Source organism: Leopardus geoffroyi, chromosome C2 (assembly GCF_018350155.1).
Source record: "Leopardus geoffroyi isolate Oge1 chromosome C2, O.geoffroyi_Oge1_pat1.0, whole genome shotgun sequence".
In the NCBI taxonomy this organism is placed as follows: Eukaryota; Metazoa; Chordata; class Mammalia; order Carnivora; family Felidae; genus Leopardus; species Leopardus geoffroyi.
Genome location: NC_059333.1, coordinates 78920459 through 78936455, shown reverse-complemented (window position 1 = coordinate 78936455; position 15997 = coordinate 78920459). Strand labels below are relative to the sequence as shown.

Here is a 15997-nt window from a genome sequence, read left to right as displayed (position 1 = left end):
CTAGGGAGCAGGGGCTTGTCCTCACCGGCCCCACACCCTTCACATGGCAGAGAGCCTCCCTGGAAGTGTGGATGCCCTTCATGAAACTCCACCTAAGAACTCTCATGTCCTATCATCAGAAGCAAGGCAGAAATAAAGGGCTTGTGGGTCACTTACATACAACTGTCCGTCCTCTGACTTTATCACATGCTCCACTTGCCCTACCACCCGATGTTCCAGTCACACAGTTTCACCATGACTTCTGTGTATTGGAAACTGATTCATCCCACAAGCTCCTGCCCCTGGGTTTTTGTGTACCTGTTTCACATTGGAGTTCTCTGTCAGTAGTTTGACAAAGTGAAACACTCTAGTTCTCAACCTTTTATGTGCATACCAGTCACCCAGCAGGATTTATCTATCTATCTATCTATCTATCTATCTATCTATCTATCTATCACACTGTCAGTAGAGTCCAACACTGGACTCAAACCCGTGAACCATGAGTTCATGACCTGAGCTGAAATCAACAGTAGGATGCTCAACCGACTGAGCCACCCCAGCATACCCCCTGCCCCTGCCTCACAACAGGACTTCTTAACATGAGGATTCCTGGACCCTTCTTTAGGGGTTTGAATCTAGTAAATTGAGAATGAGGCTAGGGAATATGCACTTTTTACCACAGGTTCTCAGGCAGGTGGTCCAGGAACTGTCTGCACATCAAATGTTGCCTTCGGGCTGTGTTTCCTGGGCCTTGCACCAAAGGATTCCTTGGTATAAGGGGCCAGGCTGAGCCTGGAGTTATGAAGCCCAAACTGCGGGGCCGGCTTTGGTTCAGATGGTCACGTAGCGTTATCTGTGTGCAAAATTATGATGTTTCAGGAATGTGACCGGGGCAGGGTTTGACAGGCCAAAGGAACACTCCATCCCCTTTCCCGTGTGATTTGGGCAACATCTCAGTCTGTCTGCTTGCATTCTGGTCACAGCTCACAGGAATTCCTCAAATGTCAAGACTCAACAGGGTCCCCAACATGTAATAATGATGAAAATAAAGTATAAACTTCCTGGCCTAGTATTCAGGACCCTCAGTAAGATGGCCTTGGTCTGCAGCCTACCACCCCCCATTCATCACATATCCCATCAGAGCAGCATGACTATTCAAGTGGCTGTGCTTGGTGGCAGGACTCAGTCTAAATCACATCACTTGGGAGCAGGGGCCCTACTGCTCCAGGGCCCCTCCTTGATGCCTAGTCCACCCATCCCAATGTGTCTCTGTCACCTGGATTGTAACCCCCTCTATCTGGCATCAGAAGAATTCTCTAGCAGCTTCCTCTCTGGGTCACCTTTTGTGGTCAGACCTCAACTTCTTGAACTGCATTTTTTGTCATTTTTGTTATTTTGTCAGGCCAACTTGGGTTCTAGAATACAATCCTACCCTAAAAACCAGTTCTTAAGTCATGACACTGAAATGGAGTTGATAACAGTTTGGTTCTTAGAAGAACAGAATGCCAGCCCTGGAAGGGACCTCACTCTGAGCACATCCAGTCCTCCTCACATTGTTGACCAGCAAGCCAAAGTCCAGGGAAGGAAACTCTCCCAAGCCCACCTAGACAGTTGGTGAACTAGCACTCGGAAATGACTCTCCAAACCAACACAAGCGTGTAATTCATTTCCTCCTAACTAGTGACCTTCATGCTTCCCTTGGAGTCTCAGTGTTCCAAAAGCTTGTCTTACTTGCATGTAGTTTATGATAGGCTCTTTATTTACACGTGTAAGTTTTGCCTCCTTCCTTTGATTTCTTCTCTACTGAGACATATGACCTGACTCAGGCTATTAGAAGAATTTTGGATGGGAGAGAAGAGCCAGTGGTAGGAGCTTCCTTGTACTGCAGTTTTAAGATATCAGGGCCATCCTCAATTTAATTTGACCAATATATGTTGAGCATCAGAATCTGCTGGTTGCTGTCCCGGGTGTGGGATTGTGTCACCTGTGTAACAGAGGAGTAGGTTCTGCCTCTGTGGATTCCAATGGTCTAGAAAAGGGAAGTAATTCAAAACAGAATTAATGCTGAGACCAGAATGGGAAACAGACTCCCAGTGTGAACATGGGTTGGTCTGTTCTTGAACCTGGAGGGGATTATTTCACTGATAAAGGGTGGCCTGTGCTGGCTGCCTGACGTCTGCTCTGAAACTTCATGTAGCTCTGTGATATCAAGTGGTGACTGGATGGTTTCCACATTGACTCCAGGGCAACCCACACTTGCTCCTGGACTCCATGAGTAGGGAGGAGCCCCGTGTGCTTAGCAGGAATGGTGAGCCACACCTTGGGCGTGAGTCAGGCCCCCAATCCATGCAAGATGGGGAAGGTTGATCGGGGTGGGGCCTGTGGCAGTTTCATGTTCCACCCCCCCACATTGCCCTTTCTCTTGTTAAATGTCTATAATGCAGGGCATCCCATGGCTGGTCTCTGCCATGTGGGCAGCCCTTTGCTCCACCACCAGCGGCTGGCCAAGCTGCTCTGTTATCCTCCTCTTCGTGATGCTCTTCCTTCTATATTGCTTTGGGGGATTGGGTTTGTAAGACTGGCCACACGGTTTGCAAGCCTCAGTGCAAAATGAAAATGCAGGGCCCTTGTTTAAGAGTTAATTTCAACGTGGTGACAGCAGAACACAGGCATGCAGGGGCCCTTTTATCTACAGGGCTCTGGGACACTGCGTGGGTTGTTTGCCCAGAAGCCGCCTCCGGTGGGAGATGGATCAGGAGTGGGATGGGGATCGGGATGGAGAGTGAAGTGGGCCTTCACTAGGCCAACAGACACCAGCCCATTGCCTTGAACCAAAGCTAAAAATGATGAGACATCTTCCCCAGCGGCGCCAAATGTGAAAACATGGCACATGTGAGTGCCACGTGGTGCCCAGAGGGTTTGAAGCTATTCCACTTTGATTCTGTGGCAATCAAGAGCAGGCTTTATTTTGTGAAGGAGAAGTGGGCCAAATTGGAAAGGTGACCCACAGAATGTCATGCGTGTTGGTTATGCCTGGGTACTAAATCTTGGGCCTTGTAACTTCTGTGGCCTATCTAGCCCTCGATGGAGCTGAGTAAAAGTGGAATTGTTCTCTCTCACTGTGAGTTAAGTTGGAATTGGGGAAGAAGAGTGAGATGCAGGAAGGGAAATGAGATCAATGATAACTGAATGGAGAAAACAAAACAGTTTAGAAAGCCAAAGCAATTTGTCTGAATCCTATCTGATGCACAACATACAGCAAAACAGACAAATGTCTGCGCGGCAAAACAAAACTGGAAGAAGATATTGTCAAATAAAATACACATATTTCCAACCAGCCTTGAGCTCATCTGATAAGGGACAGATTGTCCAGAGTAAATAGAGAGAGGAAGAAAGATGCTTTGGGCTGAATTTAGTCCCCTGTCAAAATCACAGGGGAGTATAGCGATTCTCCTCCTACTTTATCGTCTCTGTGGTGGCCAGGCCTTGTAGGGCCACACAGGGGAGCAGAGTGGTGCATACACTCATGCATTTGCCTGTCTGTCTGTCCGTCCGTTCGTCCATCCGTCCGTCCATCCATCCATCCATCCATCCATCCATCCATCCATCCATCTGACGTCTCTTGAGCACCTCTATTGCCACTGTCCTGTTCCAGATCCTAAAAAGAATGTTTAAGACATGGCGCCTACCTTTAGAGAGAGCAGACAGATATGGATCAGGGGAGAAGACTAGCCACAGTAATGTGTAATGCTTATGATGTACTGTGGGACTCAAGAGAAGAAGAAACTCGTACTGCCTCATTTCTCGCCGGGTGACCTGCCTGCCGGTTCCTGTTTGCTTCAACAATGCCTGCTAGTGCCTGTTCTTTATCCCTGTGCTCCTCTTTCCCAGAAGACTCCTGGGAAGGGAACAGAGATGGGGAGCAGGGATGTGGGATTCTTACAGACAGAATTTATGAAGCGTCCAAGGTGCAGGTCTACATACCAATCCTTCTCTGCATGAGGGGGCACGTGGTGGTCCTAGTTAGGGCCTGAGGATGATCCGTGCTTACCTGTGCTTTCTCCTACCCATCTGCCACCACAGACGTGGATGTAAGAGAGTGGCCCTGCTGAGGTCAGGGAGAGGGCAGCTGGGTGGTCATCAGTATCACCCTGCCCCATCTGAAAAATGGCAGGAGGGGAGACCTAATAAACCAGCGTTTCCTAACCCAAATTAGCAACAGCTTACATTCTCTGGCAGTGACAGCAGGATTGAAGGAAAGGGAAATAGAATAAATTGTAAGGGCTGTCACAGAAGAGAGAAGAGGGACAAGACACCAAGAGAAATGATCTGTAAGTGTGTATCCTGCAAAATGGTTCTGTGATTCTCTGATCCTTGTCTGTGGACCATGTCATCCACCAGGAGACCCATACGCAGCCTTTGCTATAACTGAAGAAGGTAGCTGTGAAGTGAATCTCACATGATGTCATATGTCCTGTCATAACAGTGCTGCACATTCATGCCAGGACGTAACATTGACAAAGCTCATCTCACCTCCAGAATCTCATTTTCTTCCTTGACAGCCCGGGCAGGCAGGTGGAGGTCTGTGTTATAATTCCCATTGCACAGAAGAGGCAACGGAGGACCAAGAAAGTCTGAGCTACTTGCTCAGGGATTCCAGGGAGTGGTGACAAGGGCCCAGAGCCCAGGTTTTCTGTGTGACATTCTTCCAACTGCTGTGACCCTCCTGGCTGTACTGTTGCGGCCCCAGTTATGCCTAGGTAGAGAGTCACAGGAGCGTAGCACAAGTTGAGAGAAGCATCCCATGGCCGCTGGAAGCCTGGTGATGATTAGACAGTTGCCACATGGACATAGATGTCTTTTCAGAGTCTCTTGCCCTTTAAAACAACATGCTTCAAACAGCAATGCGTGGGTTGGTCCCGGGCTGGGATCACATCCCTCAGACTTCTTCTCCTTTGCCCCCATCTGATGCTAGATGGTAACAATATTAGTCTTGCAATTACTTCTAATTGCCCTGCAGTTTTATGGTGTATAAGTGGAGTGACCTAGATACTACTTATGTGAAACTCTCTCTTCATCATGGGGTCTATAGTAAGGAGGGCATAAATCAGTTAGATCAGGGATGGCTCATTCCATCTCACAGTTTACATCTATATCCAGCTCTACCATCTGCGTTTGTCCAATGCCAGCTCTCCTAACAGCCCAGATCTAAGGCTGCCTCCTCCTCTGTGAAGCCTTCCTGGATTGCTCCCTCCTCTGGATTCCCTCAGCACTTGTTCAGATCCTATTCGTGGTGCTGGGGTGCCCATAATTTTCTACCCATTTTATTTTAATGAGCTTTTTATGCCAGAGACTGGGTCTAGTTCATTTTTCTATGCTTGTCTACACGGAGAACTGACAATGGCCAACATGGTTGCTCATTTAACTACTTGTTGGATGAAGACCTAAGTTATGTCCTCGACATGGTGAACACCTGTAAAAAGACAGGTGGACACATGATGTCTTTTCACTGCTCATACTTTATATTGACTCTCTATGTAGAAAAGTCTTATCTGGGTTTTGAGATCAATTCATTATGATTCAATGACATTTTCTTATAGTTGTTACTATGTCAATTCCTATCCTAAGTTCATTCTCAAATGCTTCCATTCAAATGCAGCATCTCTGAAGGAGGAATGATATTCTCAATTTACAGATGACCAAAGAGATCAGGTCAGAAGGGTAAACATATGACTTGCCATAGGTTGCAAAGCCATTAAATGCCAGATAGGATTCATTAAATAGATATTCTTTGATCATTATTCATTCAACATGTATTTAGTACTTGCTACACACTGAACAGTAAGGGGAATAGAGGGGAAGATAAGATGTGGTCATTACCCTCAAGGGGCCCACAGTCTAATGAGAGGGACATACACTTAAATGGAAAACAATGTCATGGGGCAATACCCTAAAAGAAACACTGACCAGAGACTCTGCATGCACACGTGTTTGTGTTTGCTCTCATGGGGATACAGTGTATGTCTTTTACATTTCCGAGGCAAAAGTAGTAACAATGCTCAAAATCACAAATAGCCAACAAATCAAGTCCATCATAAAATACTAATAATAGGAGCAAAGGCTTCAGGTTTATGCTTCCTTACAGCTAAATGGGAGCATACAGATGTCATGGGGGGAATGGACAGGAGGCCGTTCCTTCCTACCCCATCAGAAGATTTCAGTCAAAGAGGAAGTTGGCAGCACAACCCAGGACTTCTTAAAGAATGGGATGACAGAGAGAGAGAGAGGTGTGTCACCGTAGAACAAGAAAGGCCCCACCCACAAACCTGTCTCTGACAGGTTGAGTTCCACCCTGTAAACATCCTCAATCATTTCATTTGCCCCTTTGTTTGAGGCTGAGCATGTAACTCTCAGCCCACTTGGTGAGGCAGGGCTCAGACTGGGGGGTGGCAACACAAGGGCACCCTCATGTTAAGCTTCATCTGAACCAACTACACTTTCACTGGCTGCTATCTATGGTCTGACCCTCTTCATCCAAGAAAAGAAAGAAAAGCGCCGAGAACCAACCACAGCCTAGACAGGTAAGGCCAGGTAGCTTGTCCCTGGTGCAAAGAAATGGGGTTTCTCTCTATGAATCTATTTCTCCTGCCCCCTGGCTTGGGTTTCTGGTCACCTCTACCACTGACTTGCAGTTCCTTGTAGACTTGTAGTTTTCCACGACCATTGGAAAGTCCTCCATTTGTCCTTACTGCCCAGGGTTGATGAGGTTTGTAGACCAACATTTTTCAGCCTATAAAATCACTTGACATACTTATCTATATATTGATTTTGACCTCAACTGCCTTTTAAGAGCAGTAGGATAGGTATAATTTTCTCTATTCAGTGGCTTAGTGAACTGAGGCTTAGTGAATTGAAGTGATTCGTTCAAGTATGATCAGCAGGCTAAAGCCAAGATTAGATTTGATTCCTCCTTCTCTCTCCCTCTTCTGTACCACCCAGCAGGTCATACCTTATCTCAAAAAGCCAAGACAAGTGAAAGGGCTTCCTGAACTGTCAAACGACAAACAAAAGGTGTTATTTCCTTGCAGGCGGGTTAGGAGGGATATTTTTGGACTTATCGGAGACAGATTTTATAATGAAACATAGGCTTCACCAAATAGGGACCATTTCTAGAGAACAAATAAGAATATGTATGTAAAGAGGCCTCGCAAACTTGAAAGTGACATGCAGATGTGGAAAATGGTTCCATACAGCCTGAAACTTGCCCTAGCTCTCTGTATGAGAAAGAAGGCTTGCATCTGGGGCTGGATGACACTCTCCTAATGTCAGCAGGAGCATTATGAGACGCAGCTCACAAAAGCCCTAGGGAAATATTTAGCTTTTCAGTCTTCCTGTGGTATGTGGAAAAACAGATCTCGACGGGGGAGAAACACCCCCAAATCCTTTCAAATTGACTCCTGCAATTTCCTCTCTTATGACAGCTATCATTATATCTCATTGTTCTATAGTTTTAAGAAAATCTCATCTTCAGTGATTATGTAGTTTATTTTTTAAGCTGCTAATTTTAGCTATAATTTTCCCTTCATGCTCAAAAGGTTGTATCATTCTTAGTTGTGGAAGGAAATGTTTCGTGTGTGTCTGTGTGTGTGTGTGTGTGTGTGCGCACGTGTGTGTCTGTTTGAGTTTGTTATGACAGTGCTAATATTCACCCCCATGAGCCCACCACAATGCGGTGGGTTGCGTAGCTCCACCATCTCTGGCAGATTTCTATATATTCTTAATGTTTGTCTGGCTGTAAGGGTCTTGAAGAAATCATTTAATCAATTACCTTATTCAAAATAGAGAAACCGAAGCCCCAGGAAGATAACACGATGTGCCCAAGGCCACACAGCCAGTGATCATTAAAGCTGTCAGTCAAACGCATGTTCCTACCTTCTCACTGCCCATGGCGCATAGGGAATGGTGCAGGGCATCCCACAGCAGAAGCAGGAGCTGTATCATTTTGGGGATTGTACCCAGATGTCCTTTACGATGTCTTTCAGTTAAAAGTTTTAGAGTGCTTTGTCCTTTAGCATTCAAGGGAAATATAATGCCCTGTAAAGTAGGGGACTTGTCTAGAGAAGCCTCTCTCCTTATTAACTTGGTTCTTGTGGAATCTTTCTTTCAGCCAAATTCTGGAACTTCTTCTTAGGTGTAAGGTTAGGAGATTTGCAAGTACGGGTGGCGTCTTCTTTCTCTTCAGCCAGTCTAGGTCTTGTATCTTCTAAAGATCGTTGATCCTTCTAAAGAGGCGTCACTCTGTTCAGATGGTTGTAATGTCGGTTGATCTTTAAATCAGAATTGTAGAATCTAATGGTAGGGTTGAGCCTTAGAGTTCTTTTAGTCCGCAGGCTGAAGACCAGTGCCCACAGGTGGGCCCAGCATTCGGCTGTGTTTTGTTTGTGGTACGGTGGTAAACAAAATTGAACCAGTTGTAAATATTTAACATCCAGGAAATTCCTTGTAAAAATTCAGGTTGATATATCTGAAATTTCTTTTTTTTTTTTTTCTTTTTTTTTTTTTTCAGAAAGATCAGAAGGTCTGGTTATAGGGGTCCACATACTCACGTGGAAAACACATTGGCAGGGTCTGGGCAACATGTGTTTCTTGTAGATGAAGCATGTATTCTCCAATTCTCCACATCCCTGTGGGACCTGATTTCAGCTATCAGGATTTGCATTTGTCAATGCTGGTCTCTTCCAGTCTGTCATGTGCTCAAATCATTCTGTTTCAAGGGAAACTTAGTTCCGCATAATGATAGGCCAGACCACAGATCAATGTCACCAGGGAAGAGGTGAAATTAATTCTTTGGCCCTAGCCTCTTGTTATTTGAGAGGTAGGAAGAGAAATGATGACTTCAGCAGATCATGCCATTGGCCCTCATACCTACCCAGGATATTAAGCCAGATGTCGAAGCTCAGTGACTTAAGAGCTTAAGTATTCAACTACCTGACACAGTTCCAGCATAACCTCCAGGTGCCTATAAGAGAAAAATTGACAAGTGCAGGATAATACTCTTTACTCAATAGATCAATGTCATAAACATAAGAAAATAAATTATGATGTATGATAACACATAGAATGTACCACAATGCCCCGCATTCCCAAAGAATACAGAGCAAATTGCTGAAATTCTGGGAACTAGCCCAATAGTATGTTTTCTATAATCCATTAACTAATAAAATAATCACTTCTTGATCACTTATGGTGTATATCGCCCTAGGCTGGGGGGTTTAGGGGTGAAGAGCAATGAAACTTCCCCAAAGGGGCTTACTAATAATGGAAGTGTTCACATAAATAACCATAACGCAAGATATCATAAATGCTGCAAGAAGAAGAAAGCCAATGTTGTTGGTTTCACTGAGTAAAGAGATATTCATGGAAACTGTAGGCTGCCATCAGGACGGTTAGAAGGAGGAAATGGCATTTGCCGTGGGCTTTGGACAGATAGAGGTGGGAAGAGTTTCTAGTAAAAGAAAAATTAAAGCAAACTCATAAGTCAGTGCTCTCTGAGAAGATACTATCTGTACGAGAGAGAGAGAGAGCTAGAGAAAGAGAGTGCACGCACATTTGTTGTAGCTATATATAGCGCCAGTGGGCCTGGGGGAATCGAGACTAGAAATGTGGGTCTGCACCAGATCTTGGGTGCGAAGTGACAGGCTACGGGCTTAAGGTCAGACACAACACCATGGATTTGAGGAACATAGCAACTATTGACCAGACATTTAATCCCAGTTCATGGCTATCAAAATCTATAATTTGGCAGGACAGAACATTTGTGTAGGTATCACTAACCTTAGTTTTAAGTTTTTCAAAAGAATTAAGGGGTAAAAACAGAATTGAGTGCTTCTAAACACAATGGGCAGCATCAGATGCTTAGGGAGAGAGGCAAAGTAGTAATATACAGAATGATTAGAAAAATGGATGAAATTTTAAAAAAGACTCGTTGAGAAACTTGTAAGGAATATTTGGACCAAAAAAAACATGGTTAAGATTTTTCTTTCTTTTCTTTTTGTAAAGCAAGTTTATTCCTCTGGGTTATCTGAAAGTTAGGAAAGTGATGTTGCATAAGTTCTTAACTTGTGGGATGTGGAGCATTATTTTTAGTTGATAGACTTTTTCCTTTGGTCTGGGAAGCAGTCACATCCTAAGGAATAGTTATAGAAAATTCTTGGATGTCCTAGCCCTACACTCTTCCATTAAAACACTGCTGGAGAATTCCACAAATATGTGAATGTTTTACTCTGGCTTACAGCATTCCTCATGGGTTGAAGGGAAGGTTTTAGTTTTGTAAAGGACTCCACTCGTCACCAGAACAATGTTTCTGCACATACCACAGGTATTTGTATAATTAACCAAACTTTTCTCATTTTATGTGCATGGTTGTGTGTGAGATTGGTTCAGAATTATCTCAAAGACCCGGGCTTTGAGGGAAGTAGGTAGGTGATATGACACAGAGTAAAATGAGGTATCTGAAAAAAATTCATTCCTTTAAAGCTATTTATTGAATATCTGTTCAAAACAAACATCTCTTCAAGTTTCATTCATTTGAAACTATTTATTGAATATATGTTCTAGGATTTGGGAAAAACTCAGCAATGAAGAGAGAGAAATAATCTCTGCCATCAAGTAGCTTACGTTTCTAATGAGACAGATGGAAAATAAACACATTAATCAGTAAAATAGACAATATATGAGATATAGAGGAAAATAGGGAAAAGGATAGGAGGTCTTGGAGAGCTGAGATTTTGGAAAGGGTGCGTAGGAAGAAATAAGTTGTTACTTGAGTGAAGATCCTAATGATACAAGGGAATGAGCCATGTGAATAACTGAGGAAACAGCATTCCAGACGTCTGGAAGAGGAAGTGCAAAGGTCCTGAAACTGGAGCCAGTCTGCTTGGCCCCTTAAAAGAAAAATGCATACAGTGAACTCAGTGGAAAAACCTTTGGAAATGGAGTAAGAAAGATGATGGTGGGAGTGGGGATGGAGACGACAATAATGCAGGCCCAGTAGGACACAATAAGGATTTTGACTTTCACTCTGAGTATGATGGGAGCCATTTGCAGAATTTGGACAGAGGAATGACATGGTTTGGCTTACATTTCAAAGGGATCCCTTGGTCTGGGTGTTGAGAATAGATGAGGGTGGCGTGATGAGAAGGCAGGCAGAAGCAGGGAGATTCATTAAGGAGGAACTGTTATAATGCAGATGAGTGATGTGGAAGCTTGGACAAGTTGCTAGTGGTGGAGATGACATGTGTTTTAATTGTGTGGTTGAGATTGACTGAATGGGGAATAATGAGACAGGAGGAAGCTAAGGATGACTCTAAGACTTTTGCTGAGCAACTCGTAGAAAGCACTGGCCTTATATCTGAGATGGAGAAGACCATGAGAGCACTGAGTTTTGAAGGAACATTGGATTACTTTTGGACAGGTTAAGTTAGAGATGTCGAGTAGTGAGTTAATATACCAATCTGGGACTCAGTGAGTATATCTGAGCTGAAGATAAAAAATGAAAGTAATCAATATATACATGATATTTACAGCAATGAAATTAAATGAGATCATCAGGGCCGCCTGAGTGGCTCAGTCGGTTAAGCGTCTGACTTCACCTCAGGTCATGATCTCACAGTTCGTGAGTTCGAGCCCCGCGTCAGGCTCTGTGCTGACAGCTCAGAACCTGGAGCCTGCTTTGGATTCTGTGTCTCCCTCTCTCTCTGCCCCTCCCCTACTCACGCTTGGTCTCTCTCTGTCTCAAATAAAAACATTAAAAAAATTTTTAAATGAGATCATCAAAGGAATTAGTATAGATGAAAGAGAGAGAGAGAGAGAGAGAGAGAGAGAGAGAGAGAGAATGAGAGAGATTGATTGAGTGGCTGATTTGGATGCTGCAAGGTTTTGGGTTACGAAGGTGAGGAGAGTCCAGTCAACAGTGTACCAAAAGGGAAAAGGCATGGCAGGAGCAGCTCTATGTCAGCAGAGAAGAGGTTTCTATCACTGAAATTATTTAGAACCCCTAGCACACAGTAATAAAAAGCAGTTTTCATTTATATTTTCCATAGATAGTGCACCCCTACACCATCTGCACCCTGGAGCAGACCACACCTTCTATTCCCACTACCCTCTATTTTTTCCTCTGGTTCCACAGGAACCAAGAAAAAAATGGAGAAGGAGCAGCCACCTACCATCTGCTCCTAGTGTCGGAGGGCCGACACTAGGTGAGCACCGTGTGCTCTGGGGTCCAAGTGCAGAAGCTTTCCGAGGAGAAGAGGGTGGTCAGACGGCACAGATGCTACTGAGAGGTGGAGAGAGATGATGTTAGTTATCTGAACATGTAACAAGCAGTGTGGCTGGGTAGGATCAGGAGAGAATGGAATAAGAGAAATTGGAGCTGGTGAATATAGGACGTTCTTTTCAAAGAGCTTATAGGTAGAGGGATCCAGAGAGAATGGGAACAATATGGAGGGGAAAGAGGGAGGCTTTTTTTCCCTCTTAAGATGGGAGGGAATTATAGAAATGTATAGAGCTTGTAACTTACTGATACACATACAGTATTTTCTTTATTCTACCTCTGTGAAGTAGTCTTAGTAGGGGTAATCATCTTCAATTTTTTCAGGGAAAGAAAATAAGGCTCGGGGGTTGAAGTCATCTGCCCAAAATCATACAGCACACTGCTGAGAGATGGGACTCAAATCTGAGTTCTGCGACTCAAATTCATTGTTCTCTTCTCTGCCACTGCCTCATACTAAACACAATTTCAAAGATCATGTATAGCCTTAGAACTCTCTAGAAAGCTCTACAAAACTTTCACTTTGTAGTTGTTTAAACACCTTTCATACAGTCCAGGAAATTCACACTTCACAGCAATGCCTCCTGAACTGCAGGTGCTGTCATACCAGATGTAGGATGTCTGGAGGCATGGGAGGAAACAAGAGCTCAGCATCTGTATCAGTGAATACTCGTAATGTTTGGAAAGAGTCTTCCAGGTGTGGTCAGCACAGGACTTCATGTGTTGAACCATGCTGGAGGATAAGAATGCAATTTCATATGCCTGCAATCTTGGATGGATTCTCATATCAATCTCTTCCTCTAATAGTGAATTTGTATCTCTTTACTGACACCATACATCCTTAATATTGTCTGCTGCTTTCTTTCCACTTGAAGGTCATACACTGTCAAAGTTATTCCTCTTTACACGGAGCTCCAACCATATATATCTGGGTCTTCAACACTACCTGGGTCCCAACTGGGACATTAGTACTCTAAGCAGGGACCCATTGAAACACATATTATTTGATGCAGCCCTGGCAAATGCATGTTTAGAATAAAAAGCTTTGCATATCATTTGTCTTCCCCAGTGGCAGCTGTTTTTTCCCATCATTCTTGGAACCAAAAGGCAACTCCTAGAGTAAAATGTAACCCTTACCTTTTAGTGGTGGGTCATACTGGGCTCTTGGTGGCTATTTAGTGTTTTGCTTTGTGTAAGAACTCTTAGATCCATATATATCCAGATGGCTCAGCATGACTCTGCACCGCCCCTAGAATGTTCCTTTGCACTTTATACAGATTACTCTCTGTCATTATCCAGCCATCTTGTAATTATCTATTGGCAGATCCGATTCTTTTATAGACAATTTACTCTTTAAGAATAGAAATCATATTTGCAGGTTTTCTTCTAGTCTCCATTTCTCTGTTTCCCCCAGCATAGTGCTTGGCATAGAGAAGTTTCCCCCAAATGCATTCAAATTAATTAATTAAGTGAAACATTTTGCACTATGTACAGTTCCACTATGGAGATTAATCTATGTCACACAGGAAAAAAATAGAGTACCACGTTCAAGATATTCTTATATGTAGAATTACCGAGTTAGGCAATCATACCTACAATGTTTGAAGCCAGCTGGTGTGGTTCATTTCCCTCTGTAGTCAGGGATACGCAAACCTATATTAACTGATGTGTCTATTTTGAAAATTTTACACCATCATTACATACACCTATAACTTTCAGTAGAGCTGGTGTAATAATTAAGATCTGTTGACATTATAAACATTTGTTTAATTATTAATGTATTTAATAAAATGAAGAATTTTGTGTTAAGACAAAAACTGTGAAGCTAATAAAACTGTCCAAACATACACAGACACACTCAAACTTTCAATCTCACCCTTAAAGCATTGCAAGTTAAAGCAAATATTGGACTCATTGAAACCATTAATTGCAAAACATATATTTTTTTAAATTACAAAATTCTCTCCTGACATGCAGGAAAATTGGATATATGGGGTTTTCTTTGTTATTTTTATTGAAGTATAATTGACATGTTAGTTTTTGGTACACGATGTAGTGATTCAATACTTGTATATGTTGTGAAATGGTCACTGGAATGAGTAGTTAATGACTTTCAGCATACGTAATTACAAGATTTTTTTCTTGTGATGAGAACTTTTAAGATCTTTTAGTAACTTTCAGATATGCAATAAAGTATTATTAACTGTAGTCACCATGCTGCACATTACATCCCCATGGTTTGTTTACTTTATAACTAGAAATCTGTACCTTTGATCCTTTTCACTGATTTACCCACCCTTCAACCTCTACCTCTGGTAGCTACCAATCTCCATCTGTGAACATGGTTTTTTGTTTTTCTTTTAGGGTTTTGTTGTTGTTATTGTTGTTGTTGTTGTTGTTGTTGTTTTAGATTTCCCATACAAGTGAGCTTCATATTCTACAGAGACAAATTATACAACGTTTCTGAGAGGGGTAATTTGGCCACGTATACAGAACACCTTAGAGTGCAAAACTCGTAGACTCTGAAAAAAGGAAGGGTTTTGAAAAGTTTTTTCTATGAGGATCATAGTCATTAAAAAAAAAAACAAAGTAAAAAAGCAGCAACATGAATAAAAAACAATAGGGCACGACTCAAATAAATATAGATGATTGCATAATAGAACCTACACAGCCAGTAATATCCTGTTGTAGGAAACTATTTATTAACTGAGTAGTTTAGCATAGTGGTAGAAAACAGGGCCTGAGGTTTGAGAGAACTTTGATCAACTTGGAACTCTTATCACTTACTAACTGTGTGACCCTGAGCAAATTCCTCAATCTTTCTGAGTTTCAGTGTCCTAGTCTGTAAAAAGGGTAATTCTAATACCTGGACCACAGGGCTGTGGTGAGCTTGAAATGAGCCAATGCAGTTAAAGACAAGTGTTTGGCACACAGTATACTCAATACTCAATATATTAAATGTATGTACAATGTATTACTCCATATCTTAAGTGTAAAAGGCAGCTTTTGAAACAATATTTACAACATGTCTTCATTTTTGAAGTAAAAGAAAAGATACTATCTACAGATAAAAGTAGAAGTCTTAAAGGATACGCATCCAAATTGTCTACTTTCATTTTCTCTGCATGGTAGACTTAGGGGAAGATTTATTCTCCTTCCTTTGCTTTTGTGTATGACCTGTAATATAATAAGAAGAGTTCAATGGTTCCAAATGATCATAAGCATCAGTCCCTGTAGATGAACTTCTATCAATACAGTGACTTGAACATTGTCAAGTCATCAAAATCTCTTTGAACCATTGTCATCAAGGCCATATGTGGGTGTTGGGTAGTGCTAGTCTTATTACCTTCAGTTTCCCCTTGCTCCTCTGCCCTTGTCCTACTGCCATATCCCATGTGGTAAATACCATAAACATTCATTAAGCATACTTCTCTTGAGAGCATAAGGTGTTGATACTGGGGTAGAATACAAAGCAGCACAAAGGTTTCTAACCTAGAGGAGCCTATAGTGCCTCTGAGGGAAAGGAGTACTTAGCTTATGGTGCTGGTAATGCTTCATTTTGTTGATGAGACCCATATCTCAAGTGAGTTTGGATAGCCAGCGAAGCTTCCTTAAGGAGGTAGGGCAGAACCATTAGAGGGACTTTAGAAGCAAGTCTATTTCCATAGCCCACAGGTATAATGATCTCTG

At 42.7% G+C, this 15997-nt stretch overlaps 1 protein-coding gene across 3 annotated transcripts in view; it reads left to right on the top strand.

Moving 5' to 3' along the window:
• TPRG1 (tumor protein p63 regulated 1) overlaps positions 1-15997 on the top strand; it is a 223152-nt gene that overhangs the window by 68402 nt on the left and 138753 nt on the right. The window contains exon 1 of one of the 3 annotated variants that reach the window (XM_045502612.1): positions 6326-6560. The exons of the other annotated variants lie outside the window; for them this stretch is intronic. The gene's annotated coding sequence lies outside the window, so the exon portion shown is untranslated. Of the gene's footprint in view, positions 1-6325; positions 6561-15997 lie in introns of those variants that run through there. 3 annotated transcript variants of the gene reach the window in all.